Genomic DNA, 5867 nt, shown 5'->3' with positions numbered 1-5867 from the left:
TGTATTCCTCACCTCACAGTAATATGTAATGACAGAAATGCAATTGAGAAAAAGTCACAATTTCGAAATGACTAATCAAGTTAATTTACGATTTATCCTCCAAAACCTTTGGCAGCCACAGATACACTCACGCACGACGCCAGTGATATATTCGTGTCGTAATGAAGACAGGGGCTGGATCATCGGAAACTGTATTTAATCATCAATGTATTGTCTTATCGTTGCGTGGATCACCTCCCTCAATTTGATGTCAATATGATCCCAAGATCAATATGGAAAAGAAACTGTTTCAATAATAACAGGAACTTTCAAAGGAATGACATACCCAACGGATTCAACCGAGCAAAGAAAGAAAGGAATACACTTAATCCGAAAAAGTTATGAACACCAGAGAGAGAGAGAGAGAGAGAGAGAGAGAGAGAGAGAGAGAGAGAGAGAGAGAGAGAGGCAAAAAAAAGTATTGCCACGTCACGATAGAAAGGTTGTTATTACATTAATTATGAGAATATATACTGTCTCCAACTTTATTGCATTGATAATATGTGTTATGCAAAGAAATAGTTCTTCAGTTATCATTACTCTCATTTGACCACCGTTGTTTGATTGATTAGCGACTCAGTTCCATAAGCAGTCTTGGCAACACCTTCGTGTTTCTCTACCGTATCCTTGGCTTACAGCAGTGTGCCAAAATACACGACGGGAACTGCACAATATTTTGATATCTAATTCACAAATTCATCTCTATTGTAACTTTGAATTTTCCATGGGCAATTTACTCATTTGTATGTGAGCGAAGTTTTCTAGTAATGAATACTAGTTTATAACTTTTCATCTTTTTTTACTCATCAGATTTCTTTTATATGGATTTTATACATTATATAACTTGTTACCCTCTCATGTTTTCTTTATTTTATTCAAAATTCCTTCCGAGTAAATTGAACGCTTCTTCCAGGTATGATGATGATATCAGGTTTCCTCAAAAAGGAAAAGAGTACAAAAATAATGTATATGACAATTATGTCCGTGTAAATAAAACAAGTTAAACTGATCACATAGGCCTACTGTTTCGTTTCAAAAATTACTTACTTTGCAAGATTGGTATATGGTTAGTAGAGCGCACGCGCATAAATGACAGCTTCAAGTTCCCATTACTTTTGTATTTGAAGGTAAATAAGAAATAAAGTGTGTTACGACATGTTTATTTATTTTTCCAGGCAAAGACACTGATATTAGTACTAGATATCAAAACAGCAAGTAATTTCTTTTAATTGATGTGGTATAAAATATGATTGCTTTATTTGCCGTTGGATTAATGTGATTATAATAATACTAGCAACCGCCTTATGCTTATCACAATAATAATAATAATAATAATAATAATAATAATAATAATAATAATAATAATAATAATAATAATAATAATTTATTTGCCATTGGATTAGTGTGATTATAATAATACTAGCAACCACCTTATGCTTATCACAATAATAATAATAATAATAATAATAATAATAATAATAATAGTTTATTTGCCATTGGATCAATGTGATTATATAATTATAATAATACTAGCAACAACCTTATGCTTATCACAATAATAATAATAATAATACTAATAATAATGGAGAAGGGGTAGTTAATTGTAATAATAGTGAAAACAAAACTACAATACTTAAGATAATAATGATGACAATCTTTCAACATAAGATAACTAGAACCATGTCTTACATAAGGCTGTCACGCAAATTACAACTACGCTTCACTTTTCCTCTGTAGATCGCCTTCTACAAGACGCCAGCAGTTTCCACCAACGATATTCCGGACCCCTTTGCCTTGTTACAGTTCTTTAAAGGAAGATGTCAGATTTCCCCAGTCTTCAGCCTTCGATTTTGTAAGTAAACCAGTCTCTTTTTTTTTAAATTTTATCTCTAGAACAAAAGCGTTCATCGTAAACAGATCGTTTCTCTTCATTCGAACAATTTGTTATGCGAGAGAAGGACGAATTTGACAAAGAGTAAAAATCAAGTCATTTTGCTTTGATCGATGGAAACCACTTTCCCTGAGGCTTATAGTATGTCAAATTGAAATTGCGTAATATTCAAAGACGAAAAACGCGTTCATGTTCTTGATAACATTTTTATAGTAATTTCATACAGAAATACGCTACGGATCTCTGTCGCATGAACAAAATGCTTTGTACGCCTATAAGAGAGGTTTAGAAAAAGCTATACAATGTTTTCTAAAGTAATGCATACGCCTCGGAAGAATATCGAATTAAACGGTTATTTACATTGTATGTATTTCGTTATAATTATCTGTCATTATTTACTTAATAACTCGTATTGCTGATTCCCAGGTTTTCTTTTTTTTCTATGTCCAATTATTGATATCTAATTCACAAATTCATCTCTATCGTAACTTTGAATTTTCCATGGGCAATTTACTCATTTGTATGTGAGCGAAGTTTCTAGTAATGAATACTAGTTTATAACTTTTCATCTTTTTTTACTCATCAGATTTCTTTTATATGATTTTATACATTATATAACTTGTTACCCTCTCATGTTTTCTTTATTTTATTCAAAATTCCTTCCGAGTAAATTGAACGCTTCTTCCAGGTATGATGATGATATCAGGTTTCCTCAAAAAGGAAAAGAGTACAAACATGCATGTATATATTTATATAAAATGTCAGTGTATATATATGTGTGTGTGTTATCTATGTGTATATATATGCATGTACATATATCTATTTTATATATATATATATATATATATATATATAGGTGTGTCTATGTGACATAGACACACATATGTGTGTTTATGTGAGCGTGTCGTGTGCACGTGTAGCTGTGTGGGTTTATAGATGGAATGGGCATGAGTGTGGGTAAGTGTGTTTATCAGCTTCACCTATGTATGTGCTTACGTTTGCGTGCTTGTATGTGGGTGTGTTTATTTGTGTGTATGCATGTATGTGTGTACATATAAATATATTTATGTACATATATGCATGTATATATAAATGTGTGTTTATGTTGTGTATGTATGTATGTATGTATGTATGTAAGTATGTATGTGTGTGCACATATATTTATGTATATATATATATTATACATATATATACGTATATATATACACACATATATATACGTATATATATATATATTAGATGCATATATATGTGTGTGTGTGTGTGTGTGTGTTATATAAGAGACTAGCAGAATACACCCACCACCTATATTATGATATACAGCTAATAATGATAATTCACCCTAAAACAAAACCCTATCGTTATATGTCAACACTTACCTACCTGCCGATTTTCGTCAGTTAGAACAAATGGTTTATTGACTCTCTAGAGCATCACAAGTTCTCTATTGACTTAAAATGAATATTGGTTCAGTATCAGAAACTTTTCACAAATGTTTTAGTGAAATGTTGAAACGTGACATTATTGCGTCATGATATTTATGCAAGCTGTGTTATTTACTTCCCTGAGCGTAATGTTGATAATCGGTAATTTTACTCGCTTAATAGCTCTGTCATATTACCATAGCGTCTTTTGAATTAGTGCAAATATTTACTTGAACTCCAGAAAATTATATGAAACGCCTATTAGTCTGAACAAAATCAGCAATTTGCATAAATCGTTAATTAAGTGTTGCTCTAAAGACTTGTGAAACGAAGTCTAACGAAGCTTACATAAGGTGCCTAAAATGTTTATCTAATTGCCAGAACATTAAACAAATGTTAAAAATGTAAAAAAAAAATTCTGCGAATATTTATTTCGTTGCTGGAACATTGCATCAGTAAATCATCAATATGCGCAAATTTACTTGGTAGAATATTATGCCAATGTCCGGTCAACTCTCAAGAATAATAAGTTTTTCACATGACCCTTACGCTAATGTCTAATAAATATACTTAAAAGTACGACCAAGAGTATCTTCGCTTCTGCTCACGAGCAACTACAGTTGAATCAAAAGAAATTAACAGAACCATTGTTTTAAGGCAAATTAGATAAAATACATTACTAACACAAAGCTAAGAAATCTAAATTGTTTGGAAAAATACCAAGATGATTCACCAAACATAAGAGTGTCCCCTTTTAGATTTAAATATCACCGAAACTTACAAATGGTTCTGGTATTTTCTAAGATAACTTTTAAATCGGTAGTTCTTAACCTGGAGTGCGTCCCCCCCCACCCCGCCCCCCCCTAGGGGGTCGTCAACATTTCCGGGAAGGCGTGAGCCCTAGGAAAAAAAATTCTCTAATTATATTCGTTATTTTCTCAACAAGAACGGGGGACTAATATTCAGAAGTTTATGACAAAATTAAAAAGTATCGCCTTAGAACGTTACTTTCCTAGATCTACTACTCTAGTAAGGCTCGTTGGGCTGACCATGTTTTGTAATTATTGACCTCCCTTCCTGTCCCTGGAAACCCCTTCTCTCTCTCCCTCTCTCTCTCTCTCTCTCTCTCTCTCTCTTTCTTTTTTTTATTTTCCTTTAAATCTGGGAGGGAATTTTACTCACATATGCAAGGGGGACGTGGAAGAAAAGACCAACCCTTCGAGGGGGCGTGGTAATAAAAAGGTTAAGAACCACTGCTTTAAATAATTATCGTTAGCTATTTCCCTTAATCCTCTACTGCTTGTTTCAAGCGCTGGGGCTTTTTTTCGCCCATTGGGCGCTTGAGACAGCGGAAAGAGGGAGTTGGAGTAGTTGGAGAGCAAGATAACGAGATCCAGAAAATAAAGGAAATGACGGACAAGGATCTTTCAATCCTGAACTTTGGGAAAAGCCCACAATTGCACTACCACGTAGTGGGGGGCATAGGCGTAACTAGGGGTCTATTAATGGGAGGGCACTGGGCATGTACAAATTATAATACTCATTTCTTCTTTTTAAGTCAAAATGAAAGTTATTAAGGTTGTTGTAAAATATTTAAGCCTATCAATTATATAAAAGAAAGAAAACTGATCTATTTCTTACAGTTAATGTAGTAAAACCCGACTTATCTTCGTATGGCAAAAACAGCCAAACTACTTGATGTATAAAATTTGAACATTACTAATATAATTATAATAATAGTAATAATAGGCTTTTACTACAAGCGTCATGAACTCAAAATGAAGGGCACCCGGTGGGGCACCAGTTTCAAATGGGGGTCACGTGCCCCACCGTGCCGCCCCTCAGTTACGCCTATGAGTGGGGTAATTCCGTTAGCGGACCTCATGCGGTGCACTGTAGGTATTACTTAAGGTTCTTTGCAGCTTGCCCTTGGCCCCTAGCTGCAACCACTTTCATTCCGTTTACTGTTCCTCCTTTCATATTCTCTTTCTTCATATTACTTTCCACACTCTTCTAACAATTGATTCATAGTGCAACTGCTTTGAGGTTTTCCTCCTGTTACATCTTTCAAACCTTTTACTGTCAATTTCCATTTCAGCGCTGAATGACCTCAAGGTCCCAGTGCTTGGCCTTTGGCCTAAATCTTATATTCAACTCAACTCACAATTGCACTAAGAATCAAAAGTTAGAGAGGATGGACAGCAAGATTGAGGAAAGGAACGAGGATGCAGAAACAGTAACTAAAAGGATAAAAAGTGGTTGCAGCTGGGCACTGCCCTCCTCCGGCACCGCCTCCTCCTCAGACCTAAATAATTAAGATAAATGGTAAACCAATTAACAATTGTTTTCTAGTGATCCTTTCGCCGAACGGTTAGTGTACTACTCGGTAATGTCTCTCTGTCTGTTCGACTGTCTGTCTTTCGTCTGTCTGTCGGTCTGTCATCAAGATAACAACAAAGACTTTTGGAAAATTGCCATGAAATTTGGTAATGTATATAAATGCAGTACCCAAG

General features: G+C 34.3%; 1 protein-coding gene across 1 annotated transcript in view; it reads right to left on the bottom strand.

The window, feature by feature from the left end:
- Positions 1 to 1183: 1183 nt before the first annotated feature.
- LOC135219649 (uncharacterized) overlaps positions 1184 to 5867 on the bottom strand; it is a 49504-nt gene continuing 44820 nt past the window's right edge. The window contains exon 14 of the mRNA XM_064256582.1: positions 1184 to 5867. This exon is cut by the window's right edge and continues 182 nt beyond it. The gene's annotated coding sequence lies outside the window, so the exon portion shown is untranslated.

The sequence above is a fragment of the Macrobrachium nipponense genome, chromosome 1, assembly GCF_015104395.2.
Source record: "Macrobrachium nipponense isolate FS-2020 chromosome 1, ASM1510439v2, whole genome shotgun sequence".
In the NCBI taxonomy this organism is placed as follows: Eukaryota; Metazoa; Arthropoda; class Malacostraca; order Decapoda; family Palaemonidae; genus Macrobrachium; species Macrobrachium nipponense.
Note: the sequence above shows the minus strand (reverse complement) of the source record. Positions and strands in the feature narration are given on the sequence as shown.